Consider the following 9,799-nt stretch of genomic DNA (forward strand, 5'->3'; position numbering starts at 1 on the left):
CTATACCAACCTGACCATACCACCCTGACCCTCCTATACCAACCTGACCATACTATACCAACCTGACCCTCCTATACCAACCTGACCCTCCTATACCACCCTGACCCTACTATACCACCCTGACCCTCCTATACCACCCTGACCCTACTATACCAACCTGACCCTACTATACCACCCTGACCCTCCTATACCACCCTGACCCTCCTATACCACCCTGACCCTCCTATACCAACCTGACCCTCCTATACCACCCTGACCCTCCTATACCAACCTGACCCTCCTATACCAACCTGACCCTACTATACCACCCTGACCCTACTATACCACCCTGACCCTCCTATACCAACCTGACCCTCCTATACCACCCTGACCCTACTATACCACCCTGACCCTACTATACCACCCTGACCCTACTATACCAACCTGACCCTCCTATACCAACCTGACCCTCCTATACCACCCTGACCCTCCTATACCAACCTGACCCTACTATACCAACCTGACCCTCCTATACCACCCTGACCCTACTATACCACCCTGACCCTACTATACCACCCTGACCCTACTATACCACCCTGACCCTACTATACCACCCTGACCCTACTATACCAACCTGACCCTACTATACCACCCTGACCCTACTATACCACCCTGACCCTACTATACCACCCTGACCCTACTATACCACCCTGACCCTACTATACCACCCTGACCCTACTATACCACCCTGACCCTATTAAACCACCCTGACCCTACTATACCAACCTGACCCTACTATACCACCCTGACCCTCCTATACCACCCTGACCCTCCTATACCACCCTGACCCTACTATACCAACCTGACCCTACTATACCAACCTGACCCTACTATACCACCCTGACCCTCCTATACCACCCTGACCCTCCTATACCACCCTGACCCTCCTATACCAACCTGACCCTCCTATACCACCCTGACCCTACTATACCACCCTGACCCTCCTATACCACCCTGACCCTCCTATACCACCCTGACCCTCCTATACCACCCTGACCCTCCTATACCACCCTGACCCTCCTATACCAACCTGACCCTACTATACCAACCTGACCCTCCTATACCAACCTGACCCTACTATACCACCCTGACCCTACTATACCAACCTGACCCTCCTATACCACCCTGACCCTCCTATACCACCCTGACCCTACTATACCACCCTGACCCTACTATACCACCCTGACCCTCCTATACCACCCTGACCCTCCTATACCAACCTGACCCTACTATACCACCCTGACCCTCCTATACCAACCTGACCCTACTATACCACCCTGACCCTCCTATACCACCCTGACCCTACTATACCAACCTGACCCTACTATACCAACCTGACCCTACTATACCACCCTGACCCTCCTATACCACCCTGACCCTACTATAACACCCTGACCCTCCTATACCAACCCTGACCCTCCTATACCACCCTGACCCTCCTATACCACCCTGACCCTACTATACCAACCTGACCCTCCTATACCAACCTGACCCTACTATACCACCCTGACCCTCCTATACCAACCTGACCCTCCTATACCACCCTGACCCTACTATACCACCCTGACCCTACTATACCAACCTGACCCTACTATACCACCCTGACCCTACTATACCACCCTGACCCTCCTATACCACCCTGACCCTCCTATACCAACCTGACCCTCCTATACCAACCTGACCCTACTATACCACCCTGACCCTCCTATACCAACCTGACCCTACTATACCACCCTGACCCTCCTATACCAACCTGACCCTCCTATACCACCCTGACCCTACTATACCACCCTGACCCTACTATACCAACCTGACCCTACTATACCACCCTGACCCTACTATACCACCCTGACCCTCCTATACCACCCTGACCCTCCTATACCACCCTGACCCTCCTATACCAACCTGACCCTCCTATACCAACCTGACCCTACTATACCAACCTGACCCTCCTATACCACCCTGACCCTCCTATACCACCCTGACCCTCCTATACCACCCTGACCCTCCTATACCACCCTGACCCTCCTATACCAACCTGACCCTCCTATACCAACCTGACCCTCCTATACCAACCTGACCCTCCTATACCACCCTGACCCTCCTATACCACCCTGACCCTCCTATACCACCCTGACCCTCCTATACCACCCTGACCCTCCTATACCAACCTGACCCTCCTATACCACCCTGACCCTACTATACCAACCTGACCCTCCTATACCAACCTGACCCTACTATACCACCCTGACCCTACTATACCAACCTGACCCTCCTATACCACCCTGACCCTCCTATACCACCCTGACCCTACTATACCACCCTGACCCTACTATACCACCCTGACCCTCCTATACCAACCTGACCCTCCTATACCACCCTGACCCTCCTATACCACCCTGACCCTCCTATACCACCCTGACCCTACTATACCACCCTGACCCTCCTATACCAACCTGACCCTCCTATACCACCCTGACCCTCCTATACCAACCTGACCCTACTATACCACCCTGACCCTCCTATACCACCCTGACCCTACTATACCAACCTGACCCTACTATACCAACCTGACCCTACTATACCACCCTGACCCTCCTATACCACCCTGACCCTACTATAACACCCTGACCCTCCTATACCAACCCTGACCCTCCTATACCACCCTGACCCTCCTATACCACCCTGACCCTACTATACCAACCTGACCCTCCTATACCACCCTGACCCTCCTATACCAACCTGACCCTCCTATACCACCCTGACCCTCCTATACCACCCTGACCCTCCTATACCAACCTGACCCTACTATACCACCCTGACCCTCCTATACCAACCTGACCCTCCTATACCAACCTGACCCTCCTATACCACCCTGACCCTCCTATACCAACCTGACCATACCAACCTGACCCTCCTAAACCACCCTGACCCTACTATACCACCCTGACCCTCCTATACCACCCTGACCCTCCTATACCACCCTGACCCTCCTATACCACCCTGACCCTCCTATACCAACCTGACCCTACTATACCAACCTGACCCTTCTATACCAACCTGACCCTCCTATACCAACCTGACCCTCCTATACCAACCTGACCCTCCTATACCACCCTGACCCTACTATACCACCCTGACCCTCCTATACCAACCTGACCCTCCTATACCAACCTGACCCTCCTATACCACCCTGACCCTCCTATACCAACCTGACCCTCCTATACCAACCTGACCCTACTATACCACCCTGACCCTCCTATACCAACCTGACCCTCCTATACCAACCTGACCCTCCTATACCAACCTGACCCTCCTATACCACCCTGACCCTACTATACCACCCTGACCCTCCTATACCACCCTGACCCTCCTATACCACCCTGACCCTACTATACCACCCTGACCCTCCTATACCACCCTGACCCTACTATACCAACCTGACCCTACTATACCACCCTGACCCTACTATACCACCCTGACCCTCCTATACCAACCTGACCCTACTATACCAACCTGACCCTACTATACCACCCTGACCCTCCTATACCACCCTGACCCTCCTATACCAACCTGACCCTACTATACCAACCTGACCCTACTATACCAACCTGACCCTCCTATACCAACCTGACCCTCCTATACCAACCTGACCCTACTATACCAACCTGACCCTCCTATACCAACCTGACCCTCCTATACCAACCTGACCCTCCTATACCACCCTGACCCTACTATACCACCCTGACCCTCCTATACCAACCTGACCCTACTATACCAACCTGACCCTACTATACCACCCTGACCCTACTATACCACCCTGACCCTCCTATACCAACCCTCCTATACCAACCTGACCCTCCTATACCAACCTGACCCTACTATACCTACCTGACCCTCCTATACCACCCTGACTCTACTATACCACCCTGACCCTCCTATACCAACCTGACCCTCCTATACCACCCTGACCCTCCTATACCACCCTGACCCTCCTATACCACCCTGACCCTCCTATACCACCCTGACCCTCCTATACCACCCTGACCCTACTATACCACCCTGACCCTCCTATACCAACCTGACCCTCCTATACCACCCTGACCCTCCTATACCACCCTGACCCTCCTATACCAACCTGACCCTACTATACCAACCTGACCCTCCTATACCACCCTGACCCTCCTATACCACCCTGACCCTCCTATACCAACCTGACCCTCCTATACCAACCTGACCCTACTATACCAACCTGACCCTACTATACCACCCTGACCCTCCTATACCACCCTGACCCTCCTATACCAACCTGACCCTACTATACCACCCTGACCCTCCTATACCAACCTGACCCTACTATACCACCCTGACCCTCCTATACCAACCTGACCCTACTATACCACCCTGACCCTACTATACCACCCTGACCCTCCTATACCAACCTGACCCTACTATACCAACCTGACCCTACTATACCACCCTGACCCTACTATACCACCCTGACCCTCCTATACCACCCTGACCCTACTATACCAACCTGACCCTACTATACCAACCTGACCCTCCTATACCACCCTGACCCTCCTATACCACCCTGACCCTACTATACCACCCTGACCCTACTATACCACCCTGACCCTACTATACCACCCTGACCCTACTATACCACCCTGACCCTCCTATACCAACCTGACCCTACTATACCAACCTGACCCTACTATAGCAACCTGACCCTCCTATACCACCCTGACCCTACTATACCACCCTGACCCTCCTATACCACCCTGACCCTACTATACCAACCTGACCCTCCTATACCACCCTGACCCTCCTATACCACCCTGACCCTCCTATACCACCCTGACCCTCCTATACCACCCTGACCCTCCTATACCACCCTGACCCTACTATACCAACCTGACCCTCCTATACCACCCTGACCCTACTATACCAACCTGACCCTCCTATACCACCCTGACCCTCCTATACCACCCTGACCCTCCTATACCACCCTGACCCTCCTATACCAACCTGACCCTCCTATACCACCCTGACCCTACTATACCACCCTGACCCTCCTATACCACCCTGACCCTCCTATACCAACCTGACCCTCCTATACCAACCTGACCCTCCTATACCACGACCCTCCTATACCAACCTGACCCTCCTATACCACCCTGACCCTACTATACCACCCTGACCCTACTATACCACCCTGACCCTACTATACCACCCTGACCCTACTATACCAACCTGACCCTCCTATACCAACCTGACCCTCCTATACCAACCTGACCCTCCTATACCACCCTGACCCTCCTATACCACCCTGACCCTCCTATACCAACCTGACCCTACTATACCACCCTGACCCTACTATACCACCCTGACCCTACTATACCACCCTGACCCTACTATACCAACCTGACCCTACTATACCACCCTGACCCTACTATACCACCCTGACCCTACTATACCAACCTGACCCTCCTATACCAACCTGACCCTCCTATACCAACCTGACCCTCCTATACCACCCTGACCCTCCTATACCACCCTGACCCTCCTATACCAACCTGACCCTACTATACCACCCTGACCCTACTATACCAACCTGACCCTACTATACCACCCTGACCCTCCTATACCAACCTGACCATACCACCCTGACCCTCCTATACCACCCTGACCCTACTATACCAACCTGACCCTACTATACCACCCTGACCCTCCTATACCACCCTGACCCTACTATACCACCCTGACCCTACTATACCAACCTGACCCTACTATACCACCCTGACCCTACTATACCACCCTGACCCTCCTATACCACCCTGACCCTCCTATACCACCCTGACCCTCCTATACCAACCTGACCCTCCTATACCAACCTGACCCTCCTATACCACCCTGACCCTACTATACCACCCTGACCCTCCTATACCACCCTGACCCTCCTATACCAACCTGACCCTCCTATACCAACCTGACCCTACTATACCACCCTGACCCTCCTATACCACCCTGACCCTCCTATACCAACCTGACCCTCCTATACCAACCTGACCCTACTATACCACCCTGACCCTCCTATACCAACCTGACCCTACTATACCACCCTGACCCTCCTATACCACCCTGACCCTCCTATACCAACCTGACCCTCCTATACCACCCTGACCCTCCTATACCAACCTGACCCTACTATACCACCCTGACCCTCCTATACCACCCTGACCCTCCTATACCACCCTGACCCTCCTATACCACCCTGACCCTCCTATACCAACCTGACCCTACTATACCACCCTGACCCTACTATACCACCCTGACCCTACTATACCACCCTGACCCTACTATACCAACCTGACCCTCCTATACCACCCTGACCCTACTATACCACCCTGACCCTCCTATACCACCCTGACCCTCCTATACCAACCTGACCCTCCTATACCACCCTGACCCTACTATACCACCCTGACCCTACTATACCACCCTGACCCTACTATACCACCCTGACCCTCCTATACCACCCTGACCCTACTATACCACCCTGACCCTACTATACCAACCTGACCCTACTATACCACCCTGACCCTCCTATACCACCCTGACCCTCCTATACCACCCTGACCCTACTATACCAACCTGACCCTCCTATACCACCCTGACCCTACTATACCAACCTGACCCTCCTATACCACCCTGACCCTACTATACCACCCTGACCCTACTATACCACCCTGACCCTACTATACCACCCTGACCCTCCTATACCACCCTGACCCTACTATACCACCCTGACCCTACTATACCACCCTGACCCTACTATACCACCCTGACCCTCCTATACCACCCTGACCCTACTATACCACCCTGACCCTACTATACCAACCTGACCCTCCTATACCACCCTGACCCTACTATACCACCCTGACCCTACTATACCAACCTGACCCTACTATACCAACCTGACCCTACTATACCACCCTGACCCTACTATACCAACCTGACCCTACTATACCACCCTGACCCTCCTATACCACCCTGACCCTACTATACCACCCTGACCCTACTATACCACCCTGACCCTACTATACCACCCTGACCCTACTATACCACCCTGACCCTCCTATACCACCCTGACCCTCCTATACCACCCTGACCCTCCTATACCACCCTGACCCTACTATACCACCCTGACCCTCCTATACCACCCTGACCCTACTATACCACCCTGACCCTACTATACCACCCTGACCCTCCTATACCAACCTGACCCTACTATACCAACCTCTTAGTTTCTCTTTTATAAGTACCTCTTGCCTCTCCTGTCTTCCTGTCTGTTTCATCCCATTTCATCCCAGAGCTAAAACAGGGCCTCTCCTTTCAAACCCAGTTGGGACTGTCAGGTTGAGAGTTTAAACAGGGCCTCTCCTTTCAAACTCAGTTGTGACTGTCAGGTTGAGAGTTTAAACAGGGCCTCTCCTTTCAAACCCAGTTGGGACTGTCAGGTTGAGAGTTTAAACAGGGCCTCTCCTTTCAAACTCAGTTGGGACTGTCAGGTCGAGAGTTTAAACAGGGCCTCTCCTTTCAAACCCAGTTGTGACTGTCAGGTCGAGAGTTTAAACAGGGCCTCTCCTTTCAAACCCAGTTGTGACTGTCAGGTCGAGAGTTTAAACAGGGCCTCTCCTTTCAAACTCAGTTGGGACTGTCAGGTCGAGAGTTTAAACAGGGCCTCTCCTTTCAAACCCAGTTGGGACTGTCAGGTCGAGAGTTTAAACAGGGCCTCTCCTTTCAAACCCAGTTGGGACTGTCAGGTTGAGAGTTTAAACAGGGCCTCTCCTTTCAAACCCAGTTGGGACTGTCAGGTTGAGAGTTTAAACAGGGCCTCTCCTTTCAAACCCAGTTGGGACTGTCAGGTCGAGAGTTTAAACAGGGCCTCTCCTTTCAAACCCAGTTGTGACTGTCAGGTCGAGAGTTTAAACAGGGCCTCTCCTTTCAAACCCAGTTGGGACTGTCAGGTCGAGAGTTTAAACAGGGCCTCTCCTTTCAAACCCAGTTGGGACTGTCAGGTCGAGAGTTTAAACAGGGCCTCTCCTTTCAAACCCAGTTGGGACTGTCAGGTCGAGAGTTTAAACAGGGCCTCTCCTTTCAAACTCAGTTGGGACTGTCAGGTCGAGAGTTTAAACAGGGCCTCTCCTTTCAAACCCAGTTGGGACTGTCAGGTTGAGAGTTTAAACAGGGCCTCTCCTTTTAAACTCAGTTGTGACTGTCAGGTCGAGAGTTTAAACAGGGCCTCTCCTTTCAAACCCAGTTGGGACTGTCAGGTTGGGACTGTCAGGTCGAGAGTTTAAACAGGGCCTCTCCTTTCAAACCCAGTTGGGACTGTCAGGTTGAGAGTTTAAACAGGGCCTCTCCTTTTAAACCCAGTTGTGACTGTCAGGTTGAGAGTTTAAACAGGGCCTCTCCTTTCAAACTCAGTTGGGACTGTCAGGTTGAGAGTTTAAACAGGGCCTCTCCTTTTAAACTCAGTTGTGACTGTCAGGTTGAGAGTTTAAACAGGGCCTCTCCTTTCAAACCCAGTTGGGACTGTCAGGTTGGGACTGTCAGGTCGAGAGTTTAAACAGGGCCTCTCCTTTTAAACTCAGTTGTGACTGTCAGGTTGAGAGTTTAAACAGGGCCTCTCCTTTCAAACCCAGTTGGGACTGTCAGGTCGAGAGTTTAAACAGGGCCTCTCCTTTCAAACCCAGTTGTGACTGTCAGGTTGAGAGTTTAAACAGGGCCTCTCCTTTCAAACCCAGTTGGGACTGTCAGGTCGAGAGTTTAAACAGGGCCTCTCCTTTCAAACCCAGTTGGGACTGTCAGGTCGAGAGTTTAAACAGGGCCTCTCCTTTCAAACCCAGTTGGGACTGTCAGGTCGAGAGTTTAAACAGGGCCTCTCCTTTCAAACCCAGTTGGGACTGTCAGGTCGAGAGTTTAAACAGGGCCTCTCCTTTCAAACCCAGTTGGGACTGTCAGGTGGAGAGTTTAAACAGGGCCTCTCCTTTTAAACCCAGTTGGGACTGTCAGGTCGAGAGTTTAAACAGGGCCTCTCCTTTCAAACCCAGTTGTGACTGTCAGGTCGAGAGTTTAAACAGGGCCTCTCCTTTCAAACCCAGTTGTGACTGTCAGGTCGAGAGTTTAAACAGGGCCTCTCCTTTCAAACCCAGTTGTGACTGTCAGGTCGAGAGTTTAAACAGGGCCTCTCCTTTCAAACCCAGTTGTGACTGTCAGGTCGAGAGTTTAAACAGGGCCTCTCCTTTCAAACCCAGTTGGGACTGTCAGGTCGAGAGTTTAAACAGGGCCTCTCCTTTCAAACCCAGTTGGGACTGTCAGGTCGAGAGTTTAAACAGGGCCTCTCCTTTCAAACCCAGTTGGGACTGTCAGGTCGAGAGTTTAAACAGGGCCTCTCCTTTCAAACCCAGTTGGGACTGTCAGGTCGAGAGTTTAAACAGGGCCTCTCCTTTCAAACCCAGTTGGGACTGTCAGGTCGAGAGTTTAAACAGGGCCTCTCCTTTCAAACTCAGTTGGGACTGTCAGGTCGAGAGTTTAAACAGGGCCTCTCCTTTCAAACCCAGTTGGGACTGTCAGGTCGAGAGTTTAAACAGGGCCTCTCCTTTCAAACCCAGTTGGGACTGTCAGGTCGAGAGTTTAAACAGGGCCTCTCCTTTCAAACTCAGTTGGGACTGTCAGGTCGAGAGTTTAAACA

This window comes from Salmo salar, unplaced genomic scaffold, assembly GCF_905237065.1.
Source record: "Salmo salar unplaced genomic scaffold, Ssal_v3.1, whole genome shotgun sequence".
Lineage (NCBI taxonomy): Eukaryota > Metazoa > Chordata > Actinopteri > Salmoniformes > Salmonidae > Salmo > Salmo salar.